Below are 18,236 nucleotides of genomic sequence, written 5' to 3'. Positions count from 1 at the left end.
GTTCCCACCTGTGTGTGTAAGTCCTCAGTTGCATCTTCCCACCTGTGTGTGTAAGTCCTCAGTTGCATGTTCCCACCTGTGTGTGTAAGTCCTCAGTTGCATGTTCCCACCTGTGTGTGTAAGTCCTCAGTTGCATGTTCCCACCTGTGTGTGTAAGTCCTCAGTTGCAGGTGTGCTGCCAATCATCCCGGCCCACCTGCAGTTAATCAACCATGGACTTCAACCCTGGATCTCCAGCCTGCCAGTGCCAGTTTGTCCTTTGTGCAGTCTGAGCTCACTTATTCTGACCTTTGACCTGAACCCTTTTGATTCCTGTTTTTTTGCAGTTCGTCATGATGAGGAAAGTGAGAGTGAAGGACTAGAAAAAAAGAAAAAAAAACTAGACGGCAGAGCGGTTCAGATGTTTTTAGACACATTTACTAGGATCATTCTGGAAAATCCCTTACCTGCTTATTGTGTTGCTAGTGTTTTAGTGAGATTATATAGTCGTACCTGAAAGTCGGAGGGGTGTGGTGATCACCAGTGTCTCTGAGGGAAGCAACGTTTCTGGACGAGGCGAAGCAAAGACAGCCGGTCGGGCCGGGCTGAGCTTTCTTTTCCCCTCCTCGACGGTGGAAGGATCCCACGTACGGGGGCGGCCGGTCAGAGGAGGCAAGAGAGTCCGAAGCTGCCTCTTTGACAGGTGCACGAGGAACGACGCAAGCTCCGCTCATTTCTACGGTAAGGGACGACTTATTACCACAATTTTCTCACTGAAACCTGCCGGTTGACATGTGGTAGAGAACCATGTTCGCTTGACCGCTCTGTTCCATAGTAAAGCTTCAACTTCGGGAATGTAAACAAATAAACACCGGCTGTGTTTGTGTTGCTATAGCCGGCTGCAATACACCGCTTTCCACTAACAGCTTTCTTCTTTGACGTCTCCATTATTAATTGAACAAATTGCAAAAGATTCAGCAACACAGATGTCCAGAATACTGTGTAATTATGCGATTAACGCAGACTACTTATAGCCGTGATCGGTGCTGGAAGAAAATTTCGACCGTGCAATTGCAAGAAATTTAGGGATTTCAACATCTACGCTCCATAATATCATCAAAAGGTTCAGAGAATCTGGAGAAATCACTCCACGTAAGCGGCATGGCCGGAAACCAACATTGAATGACCGTGACCTTCCATCCCTCAGACGGCACTGTATCAAAAACCCACATCAATCTCTAAAGGATATCACCACATGGGCTCAGGAACACTTCAGAAAACCATTGTCACTAAATACAGTTCATCGTTACATCTGTAAGTGCAAGTTAAAGCTCTACTATGCAAAGCGAAAGCCATTTATCAACAACATCCAGAAACACCGCCAGCTTCTCTGGGCCCGAGATCATCTAAGATGGACTGATGCAAAGTGGAAAAGTGTTCTGTGGTCTGACGAGTCCACATTTCAAATTGTTTTTTTTTTTTAAATATTCGACACCATCCAGACTGTTATCGACACAAAGTGTAAAAGCCAGCATGTGTGATGGTATGGGGGTGCATTAGTGCCCAAGGCATGGGTAACTTACACATCTGTGAAGGCACCATTAATGCTGAATGGTACAAACAGGTTTTGGAACAACATATGTTGCCATCTAAGCGCCATCTTTTTCATGGGCGCCCCTGCTTATTTCAGCAAGACAAGTGTTACAACAGCGTGGCTTCGTAAAAAAAGAGTGCAGGTACTTTCCTGGCCCGCCTGCAGTCCAGACCTGTCTCCCATCGAAAGTGTGTGGCGCATTATGAAGCGTAAAATAGGACAGCGGAGACCCCGGACTGTTGAAGGACTGAAGCTCTACATAAAACAAGAATGGGAAAGAATTCCACTTTCAAAGCTTCAACAATTAGTTTCCTCAGTTCCCAAACGTTTGAGTGTTGTTAAAAGAAAAGGTGATGTAACACAGTGGTGAACATGCCCTTTCCCAACTACTTTGGCACGTGTTGCAGCCATGAAATTCTAAGTTATTATCTGCAAAAAAATATATATATTTGAGTTTGAACATGAAATATGTTGTCTTTGTAGCATATTCAACTGAATATGGCTTGAAAATGATTTGCAAATCATTGTATTCTGTTTATATTTACATCTAACACCATTTCCCAACTCATATAAAAAACGGGGTTTTTATGATAGGGAAATATATTTTTGCTTTGTTTTTATCATTATTTCCAAATGTTAGTCCCTTAGTCCTGCACGTAGTCCCAGGCAGCGTCAAGACAGAATCGCCAAGGCGGTGTCATAATTCCGCAGTGAAGGCATCCATCTTGTTGGGCTGCAGAAGGCGTTTTTGTCTCCTCCAACTTGATGTTGATTCCACCTTTTGTTTTCCTTCCCGACGTTTCCTCGTCTCTTCCGCCCCCCCCCCCCCCTTCTCGCCCCCCCTTCTCGCCCTCCCTTTTCTTGCCGCACTCTTCACTTAAGCTCATCGTTATGCGGCGTGCGGTTTGTCAGAGCTGATGATGAATTTGTTTATGAGTGGAGAGAGCTGATTTCCCCTGAGTGGACTTTCTCTCTCTCTCTCTCTCTCTCTCTTTGCATGCTTTTCTCTCTCTCTGTTTCTTTGCATCCTTCCATCCAATCCAACTTGGCCCCCCGTGCTTCCCCTCCGGCCGACAAAGGTGAGGTCACCGAGCGCTGGACTTGAAGTGTTCTACGAATGTGCTAAAGGAGTGAGAAACGTGTCATCCGAATCCTATTAAAAGCTGTTCACCGGCAGTCAGACTTTGTCTCCCGCAGCAAGAAAAAGGCCGACACAAACCCCACAAAGCAGTCAAACTCACAGTCGGCGACAGATTCCAACAGTGCCCTAAGAGCCCCCCCGGTGCACGAGTAACAATGTTACTTGTTTAAGTCTGTGGCGTTTTCACGCGAGAAGTTTTAAAAACTGGCTATTTTGACGTGACGGACAATAAAAGCCACGGTGTCTGACAGGTCGTGCCCCCCCCCCCCCCCCTCTCCTGGGCCTTTCACGCTTGTTTTAAATTCTGCCGACGCACACGCGCTTCATTGCAGGCACGCTTGCAAGCCGAGCAGCGCACACAAATATGTCTGCCAGAGGTGATGGAAGTGGCAGCCATGATCAATTAATCTTTGCTGTGTTTTTTTTTCTCTCCTTTCTTTTCTTCCCCTCTTGCAGAGTGACAACATATGCTTCTCTGTCACACGCTGCTCTTCATTTACTCCGAGCTTCTGCTCTGAAAACACACCAAGACCCCATCGAAATTGCTGATTTGATAGCGAGAGCATAAAGGGGACACAGTGCGCACACACACACACACATTCACACACACACACACACACACACACACACACACACACACACATCTATCTCTATCTAACCAAGTGGTGTCTAAACTATTTGTCTGAGGCGACGCATTAAACTAAAATAATTTGACCAAGGCCCGAAAGTTGACTGCACGCAGTATATATATATATAATATATATATATATATGTATATATATATATATATATATATATATATATATATATATATATATATATATATATATATATATATATATATATATATATATATATATATATATATATATATATATGTATAGTAGAGGTGCACATCTTAGGTAAAAAGTGTTCAGCCACCTGTGCAGTGTTTGCAGTGGATGTTTAAATTCTATATGCGTAAACATCTGTAATGTATTGTGTGAACGTATCATTACTAAACCTTAGAGTGTTGGAGTGTCCGCCCTGAGAACGGTAGGTTGTGAGTTCAAACTCTGGCCGAGTCATACCAAAGACTATAAAAAAAAATGGGACCCATTATCTCCCTGATTGGTACTCAGCATCAATGGTTGGAATTGGGGGATAAATCACCAAAAATGATTACCGGGCGTGGCTACCGCTGCTGCTCACTGCTCCCCTCACCTCCCAGGGGGTGAACAAGGGAATGGGTCAAATGCAAAGAACAAATTTCCCCACACCTAGTGTGTGTGTGACAATCATTGCTACTTTAACTTAACTTCTTTTTAATTTATGGACATTATACTTGTTTTTTGTTTATTTAATGTTTATATGTTCAGTCGTATAAACCTAAATGAAGGAATACGGGTAAGGAAATTAAACCAAGGAAGGTAAATAAATCAAAACTAGGAACATCCGTCCTCGAGAAAACTTTTGGTGCTTCTGTTCCTTCATGTTGTTAACTATCTGTCTGGCTGCACATGCCGGAAATGAGGAGCAAGGGCAGAATAATTCATTTATAGACAGTGCAGTGGGAAAGCTGATGTCTTTAATTAAGTAAACAGAGTCTCAGAGGAATCTAACCTGTTGATGTACTATGACGAAACATGTGCGGCCCCTGAGCCCTTGGATTGATTGATTGATTGATTGATACTTGTATTAGTAGATTACACAGTTCAGTACATATTCCCTACAATTGACCACTAAATGGTAACACCCCAATAAGTTGTTCAACTTGTTTAAGTCGGGGTCCACCCTCATCAATTCATGGACTCTTAAAACTGAGGCCCTCTTCTTTATGTACTTGAATAGCCCTGATGTATAAAATGGAGGAGTGGTACAGTATATTTTTACAATCATACTCAGACAATAGAAAGTCATATTTCTTTTACTACAGTGTTAGAAAATTAATACCAAGCATTAATATACAAAACAATATGATTTATAAACAAAGTGTACAGGAATTGACATAAAATAATTGCTTTTGTCCACAGTCCCCAAGAGTGAGAAAGACTTCCCCTCAGTTAATGATGAATTTATGAGGGTCAGGTGAGTCCTTATGCTCCATTTCAGCTGTAAATAAATAATAATATTTAAATAATAAATGTCAGCGACAACATCAACACATCAGGCTTAGTAGCAGTAGGATTTGGTTCACTGGAGTTGATGCTAATGCCGACATGAGTGGTATGTCACTGAGTACTTCTACGACATATGACAAAGTAAATAGTGAAGATTTGATGGGATTTACCTTGGTTCCACTCGTCCTTCAAACTGCGAGGTCGGAGTCCCAGTGCAGCTTGAATACTTTATATTCCACTGTAAATAGGTTCTACATGAAGAAAGTCCATCCACTACTAAAACACAGTTTGAACAACTTTGGACTGCATACTACTTTAAAGTCTACTTCTGAGTAAAAACACTGCAAGATAATTCCACTAATCAGCATTCTTCAGACGTCGTACAAAAGTAATTATTATTGAAAATGTTACTAGTGGGGCACAATTCAATTAGATTCTTGGGGGTAACGATTCGATTCAGAATCGACTCTCTATGCAAAACGATTCTTGATTCAAAATTAATAATATTTTGAAATGACAATGGGTGCCAGTTTTATGATTAATTACATTCCTCCATTAAATAGATAAACAGCTCTGATAAATTATTATTTTACTTAAAAGAAAGCTGGTTTGGTTTGATGGCATTCTGATCAACATTTACTAAAGTGGCTGGACATGGATGTACTATTTACATTATACATACATACATACATATATATATATATATATATACATATATATATGTATATATATATATATATATATATATGTATGGCAGAGGGGTTAGTGCGTCTGCCTCACAATACGAAGGTCCTGCAGTCCTGGGTTCAAATCCAGGCTCGGGATCTTTCTGTGTGGAGTTTGCATGTTCTCCCCGTGAATGCGTGGGTTCCCTCCGGGTACACCGGCTTCCTCCCACCTCCAAAGACATGCACCTGGGGATAGGTTGATTGGCAACACTAAATGGTCCCTAGTGTGTGAATGTTGTCTGTCTATCTGTGTTGGCCCTGCGATGAGGTGGCGACTTGTCTAGGGTGTACCCCGCCTTCCGCCCGATTGTAGCTGAGATAGGTGCCAGTGCCCCCGCGACCCCAAAAGGGAATAAGCGGTAGAAAATGGATGGATGGGATGGATATACTATATATATATACACACCAATTTTTTTACATTATACATACATACATACATATATATATATATATATATATATATATATATATATATATATATATATATATATATATATATATATATAAAACAATTTTTTTTACCGCTTGTCCCTTTTGGGGGCACGGGTGGCGCTGGTGCCTATCTCAGCAGTATTCGGGCGTAAGGCGGTGTACTCCCTGGACAAGTCGCCACCTCATCACAGGGCCAACACAGATAGTCAGACACGATTCACAGTCAAATTCACACACTAGGGCCAATTTAGTGTTGCGTATCAACACTATTATTATATTATCAATTATTTATTTTATTTATTTATTATTATTATTTTTTTACAATTGTTTTTAACATGGCTGAGCAGCACTTTGGAAACATTATTGTTGTTTAAATGTGCTATATAAATAAAGTGGATTGGATTGGATTGAACCTTGTATATAATAGATATATATATTCTCAGTATTCTTTTTCCTCCAAACACGAAAAGTTGAGGTTATAGCAAAAAGTTCTATTTTGGTTTCATCTGACCACATGACATTCTCCCAATCCTCTGCTGTATCATCCATGTATCCATTTTGGTATAAACTCAAATCGTCTTGTTTGGAAGAAGAATACTGAGTTGCATCCCAAGAACACCACACCTACTGTGAAGCATGGGGGTGGAAACATCATGCTTTGGAGCTGTTTTTCTGCTAAGGGGACAGGACGATTGATCCGTGTTAAAGGGGAACATTATCAGCAGACCTATGTAAGCGTCAATATATACCTTGATGGTGCAGAAAAAAGACCATCTATTTTTTTAACCGATTTCCGAACTCTAAATGGGTGAATTTTGGCGAATTAAACGCCTTTCTGTTTATCGCGCTGGAAGCGATGACGTCAGAATGTGACGTCGCCGAGGTAACACACCCACCATTTTCATTTTCAACACATTACAAACACCGGGTCTCAGCTCGGTTATTTTCCGTTTTTTTGACTATTTTTTGGAACCTTGGAGACATCATGCCTGGTGGGTGTGTTGTCGGAGGGTGTAACAACACTAACAGGGAGGGATTCAAGTTGCACCACTGGCCCCAAGATGCCAAAGTGTCTGCCGCCAGACCCCCATTGAATGTGCCAGAGTGTCTCCACATTTGACCGGCGATGCTAAGACAGACATGGCACAGAGATGTATGGATAACCTGCAGATGCATTTGCAACCATAGTCAACGAAATCACAAAGGTGAGTTTTGTGGATGTTGTTGACTTATGTGCTAATCAGACATATTTGGTCTCAGCATGACTGCCAGCTAATCGATGCTAACATGCTACGCTAATCGATGCTAACATGCTATTTACCGGCGGTGCTAAAGCAGACATGGCACAGAGATGTATGGATAACCTGCAGATGCATTTGCAACTATATTAGGTTTTGTTCCTCCCACATTTAATGCGAAACAAACACTCACCAATCGACGGATTTAAGTTGCTCCAGTGTCACAAGATGCGAAAGTCCTGATCGTTTGGTCCGCACATTTTACCGGCGATGCTAACGCAGCTATTCGGCCATGCTATGGCTATGAATAGCGTCAATAGCTATTCGCTCAATAGCTTCAGTTTCTTCTTCAATATTTTCATACTCCAACCATCTGTTTCAATACATGTGTAATCTGTTGAATCGCTTAAGTCGCTGAAATCCGAGTTTGAATCCGAGCTAATGTCGCTATATCTTGCTGTGGTATTCCCATTGTTTGTTTACATTGGCAGCACTGTGTGACGTCACAGGGAAATGGCCAGTGTCTTCGCAGAGAGCCGAAAATAAGGCACTTTAAAGCTTTATTTAGGGATATTCCGGGACCGCTAAATTTTGAAAAAAACTTCAAAAAATACAACAAGCCACTGGGAACTGATTTTTATTGTTTTTAACCCTTTTGAAATTGTGATAATGTTCCCCTTTAAGGAAAGAATAAATGGGGCCATGTATCGTGAGATTTTGAGCCAAAAATCATTGAGAGCTTTGAATGGTTGACCAAATACTTATTTTCCACCGTAATTTACAAATAAATTCTTTAAAATTCCTACAATGTGAATTCCTGGATTTTTTTTTTTTCCCATCCTGTCTCTCCCAGTTGAAGTGTACCTATGATGAAAATGACAGACCTCTGTCATCATTTGAAGTGGGAGAACTTGCACAATCGCTGGCTGACTAAATACTTTTTTGCCCCACTGTATGTATATGTATATATATATATATTAGGGGTGGGCAAATTAATGCGTTAATTATGAGTTAACTCATCAATCTATTAACGCCGACAATTATTTTATCGCACATTTGCGTATGTTGTTTACATGCTTTTATTTTGTTAACGCCTTTTCTTAACAAGATGGCATCTCCCGGATGTACTTCGGCGTGGAGGGGGCTCTTGGTAAAGATGGAACATTTGGCAAAAATAGCGGACAATTCTGCAAATGTCCTGGCTGGCTTACAGCGTGGTCACTCCGGGATCACTTACGACCGCCAGACAATTCTGGATGTGGATAGATCTTGGTAAAGATGGAACATTTGGCAAAAATACCGGACAATTCTGCAAATGTCCTGGCTGGCTTACAGCGTGGTCACTCCGGGATCACTTACGACCGCCAGACAATTCTGGATGTGGATAGATCGGGCCGTTTTGGACTGAATGAGGCGTGCTTGCTAGAGCGGCTAGCTAGCATGGGAATACTTTGCCGGCTACATCCAGCGGCCTGTGAAGCAGCGGAGTATATGTGTTGTCTGTCTATTTATGAATAATGCAGACCAGGAGTGTTGGCTGACTTCTTAACGTTTGCTTTCAGAGCGTGCATATCACAACATACAAGATGCCGTCATGGCGACACAACCTATACATGCTCCTCACTCCTGTTGCATGCTGGGTAGGGTAGTTCTTTTTTTCCCTGGCTCATAACATCACAATATAGTACCATGTATATGATGCCTTCAGTTTATCAAAGCACCAAGCAAACAATCGGAAAATTCCCATCATTTCAAATCCTAGATATGGTCATAATTATTTTAAGTGCACTACGCAGAATAAACATTATTAATATTGCTACTACGGATAATTTGATCAAAAATTCCCTAAAACAGCCCACTACCTATAAGATAGTTTTTTTAAACATAAGATCCCTGATAAAAAAAAATGTTTCTGCTGTTACCTCAGAAATTGCCTGTTCAGATGTTATGATTGTGGCTCAGAGATTTGTATGTAGATTATATGTATTTTCCATAACAAACAGGATAACTTAAATACCCTGGCAGTGGCAAGAAGCTTAAATGTTTGTATTTACATTTTTGGAGTTGATTTTCATCAAATATGCTATTTAACTGCTACTGTTTAACAAGGACTGATTTAAATTGTGTTTGCACAACAAATGTTTTGCCGCTTTTGTTCATGTGGGAGAATATTCCAATAAAGGTGCACTACACACTACTTTTGAATTCATTATTGGACTTTGCGTATACAATGCGATTAATCGTGATTAATCGCAGAAATAGTGTGATTAACTTCGATTAAAATGTTTAATCGTTGCCCAGCCCATATATATATATATGTGTGTGTGTAATTTTTTTGTATGTTCAAAAATCTATATATTTTTTTTAAAATAATTTTAGAACCGCTACATGTTAAAAATCACGATTCTTTCGAAAATCTATATATTTTTTGACACCCCTAGTTACTACATGACCTGTATGCTTACAGCCTGTATATAAAAATGATGATGGGGGTGTTGGGCAGAGGTGGGTAGTAACGCGCTACATTTACTACGTTACATTTATTTGAGTAACTTTTGGGACAAATTGTACTTCTAAGAGTAGTTTTTATGCAACATACTTTTACTTTTACTTGAGTATATTTATAGAGAAGAAACGCTACTTTTACGCCGCTCCATTTATCTACATTCAGCTCGCTACTCGCTACTTTTTTTTATCGATCTATTATTGTTTGTTTTGGTTTTTCAAAGTAGGATTTACACATGCCTGCGTTTCACCAATCACATGCAGTCACTGGTGACCTTGGACCAATCAAACAGAGCCAGGCGGTCACATGACCCGACTTAAACACCTTGAAAAACTTATTGGGGTGTTACCATTTAGTGGTCAATTGTAGGGAATATGTACTGTACTGTGCAATCTACTAATACAAGTTTCAATCAATCAATCAAAAGTGTAAAGGAAAAAAGACACTTTTTATTTCAACCGTACTTCCCGTCAAAAGCCTAAAGACTGATTGCACAGTTCCTGTCTTCACAATAAAAGTGCCGCTCCATCGCGCCTGCGCTAACAAAATAAGAGTCTCCGAAAGCCAGCGCAAACAAGCTAGCAAGCTACGGAGTTTGCCGCCAATGTATTTCTTGTAAAGTGTATAAAAAGGAATATGGAAGCTGGACAAATAAGATGCCAAAAACCAACCACTTTCATGTGGTATTAGACAGAAAAGAGGAACTTTTTTTCTCCTCCATTTGAAAACGTGGACGTCTGATTCCAATCAATGCAAGTCATCAGAATCAGGTAATACACCAACTTATATTCTTGTCTTCATGAAAGATAGGAATCTATATGTTAAACATGCATGTATATTCATTAAAACACCTTTAACATGTCAACAAAAACGGCAAAATAAATAAATATAAATTATATACTGTATATATAAATGTATGTATATATATGATATGTGTGTGTATAAATGATTTGTGTGTGTATGTATGATATGTGTGTATAAATGATATGTGTGTGTATGTATATATGAGGTAGATCACCTCCACTTGGTCATTTACTAAGTAATTGATAAACTTTGAAAAACATATTGGGGTGTTACCATTTAGTGGTCAATTGTACGGAATATGTACTGTACTGTGCAATCTACTAATACATGTTTTAATCAATCAATCAATCAATCAATCAATCAATCAATCAATCAATCAATCAATCAATCAATCAATCAATCAATCCATCAAATCAATGAATGCCTTCTCAGCCTATGGTGCTGTTAAGTTATTTTGGCTCAATTTGCCTTTTTTTATTTTAATGTACTATTATTTAATATATATTATTGTTTTAGTTGCTTAAGAGATATTCCTGGCTCTGAATTTGTTCATTGCTATTTTTATGTTTTTGTGCATTATTTGTTGCCGTAATCAGGTTACTCATCAGTTACTCAGTACTTGAGTAGTTTTTTCACAACATACTTTTTACTTTTACTCAAGTAAATATTTGGGTGACTACTCCTTACTTTTACTTGAGTAATACATCTGTAAAGTAACAGTACTCTTACTTGAGTACAATTTCTGGCTACTCTACCCACCTCTGGATTTGGGTCTCTTTTTTCTGCGCCTTATAGGCAAAATAAAAGCAAACAGCGTTACTTCCAATGTTAGCTCTCTCTTTCTAGCTTTTATTTTTGAGAATGCATCTCTTCAAATCATGCCGCACACCCTGCTGTTGTTTTTTATTTCATTTATTTATTTATTTTTTCATCATTTCCTCATCAGCACTACTATTTGCTTGTTAAAACACGGTGTTTCCTCTCGGTCACAATGCCAAATAATTAGCACAGCTAGACGTGAACGGCTCAAGGTTACACTTCCACGTGGTTCTGAGCGCTACGCTGCGTTTTCACAGCGGGGGAGGGGCTAGCATTCCTCCCGCCGTGTTGTGTGGCCGTTAAAGGGGTCAGGGGTGAAGATGGAGGGGTGGGTCATGTCCGTGGTGGAGGAGAGGTTAAGGGCGGGATGTGTGTGTGTGTGTGTGTATATATATATATATATATATATATATATATATATATATATATATATATATATATATATATGTGTGTGTGTGTGTGTGTGTGTGTGTGTGTGTTGTGAAGGTCTCAGGTGCAATGTAGGAAATGTGTGTGTATGGAGTGATGCTAAGGTGGGAAGTGTGTGTGTGTGTGTGTGTGTGTGTGTGTGTCTGGCAGTGATGGATGAGGTGTGCTCATGTGGTCTCTCACCACACATATTATGGTCAAACAGACAATCCATCAGTAGATATTGGACTAGAAGATTCCACCGCTCCCTTTGGTTGCGTGCACCGCCGCACACGCGTGTCGTGCACTCGCTCCGCACACGGATGATAAAAACTCTAATGGCTTTTTAAAGGCCTCCGTGTTTCCCAACAACACACACAACACATTGACAACGTTATGTTCGGTACGTTAAGAGGGTGAGATATTTGACCACAACTACAAAACAACGTAAATGGAGACTAAGGTGGCACGTTTTAAATCCAATAATTACAATTTTGATACTATTGTTATATGCATGTTGATGACTAGGGATGTTGTTGTTTTGTAATATGAGGACTAGGGTTGTACAATACACCAGTATTAGTATAGTACCGTGATACCAATCATTCATATTGGGTACTGTACAACCTCTAAAAAGTACCATTAACGCCCGGATCCACCATCGTGGTCACCTTGTGTCATTGCTGGTTCACGACCAGAGGAGCATGTTCGGCAGCGCACAATCACAGAGTACTTACAGTATACCGGTTTTAGTATAGTACTGCGATACTAATGAATCATATTCAGTACTATACCGCCTCTAAAAAGTACTAGCTCATGGGTGTCTCAACTGGGAGGGCCACTAGGAACTGTGAAGATATAAACATATAATCGCCTCAAATTTGTAATACTTTTACTAATGGATAAGTCAGAGTGACAAACAGATATTTAGGTTACGATATTGATATCGAATCTCGGCAAAAAAACCGAATGATATTGGTTTGCATGTCTGCGACATGTTATTTCCAAGCTCTCACAGGCCGTTCAGTGGCGGTTCAGTTCTGGCCCCCGGGTTGTGAGTTTGACACCTGCCTGTAAAGTCATGCCTTCAAAATAAAAGTGTCAGTAAAATACGATTAACATTAAAAATGTCAGTACTTTTATAGGCCACGTCAAATGTTGTGGAGGGCCTGATCTTGACCATTGTGATGTAGCTTTTAAAATCATGCCTTCAAAATAAAAGCATGCCAGTAAAACAACACAGGCATTAAATATATAAATGAGGTGGCAGGCTAGATCTGACCCCCGGGCTAATAATTTGACTGCTGTGATGTAGTCTGTAAAGTTACACCTTCAAAATAAAAGCACAACAGTAAATCAACATTAACATTACAAATGTTAGTACTTTTAGAGGTCACATAAAATGATGTGGAGAGCCAGATCTTGACCCATGTGATGTATCTTATAAAGTCATGCCTTTTAAAAATAAAAGCATGCCAGTAAAATGACACGGGCATTTAACATGTCAGTGCTTTTACAGGTCATGTAAAATGAGGCCAGTTCTGGTCCCCGGGTTAAGAGTTTGACACGTGACCTGTGCCTTCAAAATAAAAGCATGCCAGTAAAATATATTTTTTAGAATTCTATTGGATATTGTGACTTTTGGTATTAGTGTTCCTAAAAATAACAAAAAAACAAAAACACATACTACACAACATATTTTTACCGCTTAATGTGTATATATAATTTATGTACACATACACATTGGCCCCCCAGACACATTGTTTTTCTCTCTCAGTGTGGCCCCTGGGTCAAAATATATGCCCAGCTCTGCTCAATGGTAATGGTTTAGTTTCTTTCAAACATGTTTAACACAATAAAAAATAATAATACTAATACTAGTAATGATAATAATAATGTCAGTAATGATGATAATATTTATAATACATTTTATTTGTAATGCATTTTACTTTTCAGAGAAATGACAGCTAAAGAAGCTAAAAAAAAATAAAGCCCAGTAAAAATGTCCAAAAAGGCATTTTTAAAATAAAATATAAACTTGTCTGAAAAGGAGTGTGACAAACTCTTGCTGTCGTCGTGCGGGTTCCATGGACCACTCAGGAAGGACATTGCTTTGAGCATGTCTGCGGTCGGGTCGCTTTTCGGCTCCTTCTCTCCTGCTTGCTCCTCGCTGGCTTTCAGCCGGCCGCGTTGTCGCTGTCTTTGGCTCGCTTTCTGTCGCTCTCGGTTCTCAATCAATCAATCAATGTTTATTTATATAGCCCCAAATCACAAATGTCTCAAAGGACTGCACAAATCATTACGACTACAACATCCTCGGAAGAACCCACAAAAGGGCAAGGAAAACTCACACCCAGTGGGCAGGGAGAATTCACATCCAGTGGGACGCCAGTGACAATGCTGACTATGAGAAACCTTGGAGAGGACCTCAGATGTGGGCAACCCCACTCCTTCTGCCTCGATCTTTCCCTCCTTCTCCCCTTTTATACAGTGTAAGGAGATAAGTCAAATGTGTGCCACGCACCTGAATTAGATTGCGGCGGAGTCGCTCCCGGCACGCCCCGCCTCTCCGCTCAGCCGCATTCCCCGCCTCCTTACCACCATTTTGCCTGCCCCGCCGTTGGCCCGTCGGCTCCGCCTCTCCACAAGGAGTAAAAAGAAACACAACTTTTTGAATAGTACACCTTCTTTACGTGTCAGCAGTTACTGAAAGTCTGTTCACTTCCTGCAGATTACCAACTTTCTAATGAGGTCCAAAAAAAAAATAATAATAATAATAATACAGTGTAATAGTTATCAGAATTTGTGAAAAAAAACAACCTGCATGTTCATGTCACTTTAATAAAAAAAAAAACCTCATTACAAAAAAACGAAGCGCTGCATGAATGTTTGTTTTGTTTTTCATCCTTGAATTGACGGCGCACACCAGCTCCTTTCATACTCATGTTGGGGTCGGCTCTTTGCACGCGTGTCACAGCCATGGCAGCTTCGGAGACGGCGATGAAAAGAGCGTAATTGCTTTTCATTTGAATGGAGCAAAACGCGCCAGAGTGTCATGGTCAGTTATTGTCTCGTGGCAACACGCCACTCGCTGGAATTCTAGTCAGTGCAGGAAAGTCCAAAACTGCTTTGGTCGACTCAAAGTAGGAGTGAGACATCACATGACATCATTGGATGTATTAAGACCGTCATTGTAAACATTGATTTATTTTACATCAACTATTGGTTATGTACAAAACCCAAAACTGGTGGTAAATAAAAACAAAATACAATGATTTGCTGATCCTTTTCAAGCTATATTCAGTTGAATAGACTGCAAAGACAAGATATTTAACGTTTGTACTGGAAACTGTTGTTATTTTTTGCAAATATTAGTTCATTTGGAATTTAATGCCTGCAACGTGTTTCAAAAAAGCTGGCACGAGTGGCAAAAAAGACAGAGAAAGTTTAGGAATGCTCATCAAACACTTATTTATAAAATTGCACAGGTGAACAGGCTAATTGGGAACAGGTGGGTGCCATGATTGGGTATAAAAGCAGATTCCGTGAAATGCTCGGTCATTGACAAACAAGGATGGGGTGAGGGTCACCACTTTGTCAACGAATGCATCAGCAAATTGTTGAACAGTTTAAGAATAACATTTCTCAACCAGCTATTGAAACAAATTTAAGGATTTCACCATCTACGGTCCGGAGAGCAAGGCCGAAAACCAACATCGATTGCCCGTGACCTTCGATCCCTCGGGCGATACTGCATCAAAAAGTGACATCGGTGTGTAAAGGATATCACCGCATGGGCTCAGGAACCCTTCAGAAAACCCCTGTCAGTAACTACAGTTTGTCGCTGCATCTGTAAGTGCAAGTTGAAACTGTACTATGCGAAGTGAAAGCCATTTATCGACAACACCCAAACGAACAAGGATGGGGCGAGGGTCACAAATATATGAGCAAATAATTTAAGAACAACATTTTCTCAATGAGCTATTGCAAGGAATTTAGGGATTTCACCATCTACGGTCCGTAATATCATCAAAACGTTCAGCGAATCTGGATGAATTGCTGCACGTAAGCAGCAAGGCTGAAAACCAACATTGAATGCCCGTAACCTTAGACATCAGTGTGTAAAGGATATCCCCACATGGGCTCAGGAACCCTTTGGAAAACCCTTTTCAGTAACTGCAGTTTGTTGCTACATTTGTAAGTGCAAATTAAAACGCTACTATGCAAAGTGAGAGCCATTTATCAACAACACCAAACAAACGAGGACGTGGCGAGGGTCACCACTTTGTGAACAAACGCCCGAGCAAATTGTTTAAGAACATTTTTCAATGGGATATTGCAAGGACTTTAGGGATTTCACCATCTCCGGTCCGTGATATCATCAAAAGGTTCAGAAAATCCGTAGAAATCACTGTAAGTAAGTTGTATTATTAAATAGAGGTCGGTGTCTAGCAGGACTGATAATCAGCATTTCCGTTTTTTGGCGTTAAGGTGCAAAAAATCAGCGGACAGCCATTGTTTAATTTCATTAAAGTGAAAGCCATTTATCAACAACACCCAGAAACCCCGCCGGCTTCACTGGGCCCGAACTCATCTAAGGTGGACTGATGCAAAGTGTAAAACTGTACTGTGGTCCGGTGAGTCAAAAATTGAAATTTTTTTGGGAAACTGCGGACAACTTGTCCTCTACAACACAGACAATAAGAACCATCCGGATTTTTGTAGGTGCAAAGTTCAAAAGCCAGCCATATATTTATATATATATGAAATATAATCTGTTGTTGATGCGGTGTGTATTGCAACATGCAGACCTGGATGACCAAACAGCAGTGTTGATATCAGCAAGGATGACGGCTGAGCAGATCTCAGGTGCACGGCGGTGAAGGCCAATCATCACTGGGTTGCTTGTACCTAACGAGAGGATCTCCGCAATCCACAATCCAGGACAGGACACCCTGACCCTCGTTTCCGGTGCTCCCAGCTATGGACTCCAGTTGCTTTACGACACACCACTAAAAAGGGGCGTATTATCAAGGAGGGGAACACACCATGTACCTAAAACACAAAATGGCAGGTTGACCTCCTCCCACCTAACCCAGCAATGAATACAACACATGATAAACTACAGTTTCGCTGGCAAAAGTATTTATCTGATGAAAACTATATCATTTTTTTATCTTAAGCAGTTTTTTCCTCCCCGCTACTACTATCAGACGTGCCTTGAATAATTGTGTAACCAAACTTTCTTTTTGTTCTTGCAAGTCATTTCTGGTAAAGTATCCAAAAAAGTACCGTTGCTTCAGAATAATATGACTCAAGTAAAAGTAACAAAATGAGTATTCCATGAAAAAAACACTACTCAAGTATTGAGTAACTTGTGAGTAACTTCCGATGTATATAGCAGTAGTAGCACCGTATTTTTCGGACTATAAGGCACACTTAAAATCCTTTTTGTTTTCTCAAAACTCGACAGTGTGCCTAATGTACGGAATAATCTGGGTTGTGCTTACCGACTTTGAAGCTAAGTGTGACCAGTAGATGGCGGTCACACATAAGAGATACATGTAGACTGCAATATAATGGCAGTCACGCATAAGAGATATGCTTAGATTGCATTATGACTCAGGTAAACGACACCAACATTGTATATGTTCCATTGAAAATATAGAACGTTACACACGGCGCTCAAAAATGTATCAAAATGTTGGAGTACGACTTTGGTTAGCTATGAAGCCGCGCCACTTGATGGTTTGTACTGTGCTTCAACATCCAAGTAATATTTTGGTGTGTGTATGAGGTAAGAGATATTATTTGGCGTTTTGTTTCGCAATATTATGCAAAGGCAACTTTTATTTCCCTCTGGTACCTGCTGATCTGTATTTGGGATCTGCATAAATCCTAAAAAATTGCACGCGTCCGTCTTTGTAGTCCGTGGGACACCGTAGTCGATAAGCTTCTTCTTTTTCTCTATTCTAATATAAAGTAAAGTTGTTACTTATATCTGTCAGTAAACTCGCCATGAAAGCACTAAAACATACCGGTGTAGTGAGTTTACTTTATTCACCCAAGGAACTTTACTTATGAGAGAGTTCTGGTCGCCCGGTTTTTACCAGGACATATTTCCGGCGGAAGAGGAGCTGCTCCATTATGGATTTTTCGGACTATAAGGCGCACTTAAAATCCTTTTATTTTCTCAAAACTCGACAGTACGCCAAAATACGGTGCGCCTAATGTACGGAATAATTTTGGATGTGTTTACCGACCTCGAAGCAATTTTTACCTTGCACCTTATGGTCCCAAAAATACGGTAGTAGTAATTTTAATTGTACAGTGCATGTTTATATTGACATATATTTATGTTTAGGTTGAATTAGGGACACTTATTAGGTATGCTTAGCTTGTGTGCTGTTGTGTGCTTAGCTGTTGTGTAGCTGCACACTGACAAGGTGATTAAGGGCAGTCAATAACAAACAATGTTACGTTTTATT

The sequence above is a fragment of the Nerophis ophidion genome, linkage group LG25 (assembly GCF_033978795.1).
Source record: "Nerophis ophidion isolate RoL-2023_Sa linkage group LG25, RoL_Noph_v1.0, whole genome shotgun sequence".
Lineage (NCBI taxonomy): Eukaryota > Metazoa > Chordata > Actinopteri > Syngnathiformes > Syngnathidae > Nerophis > Nerophis ophidion.
Note: the sequence above shows the minus strand (reverse complement) of the source record.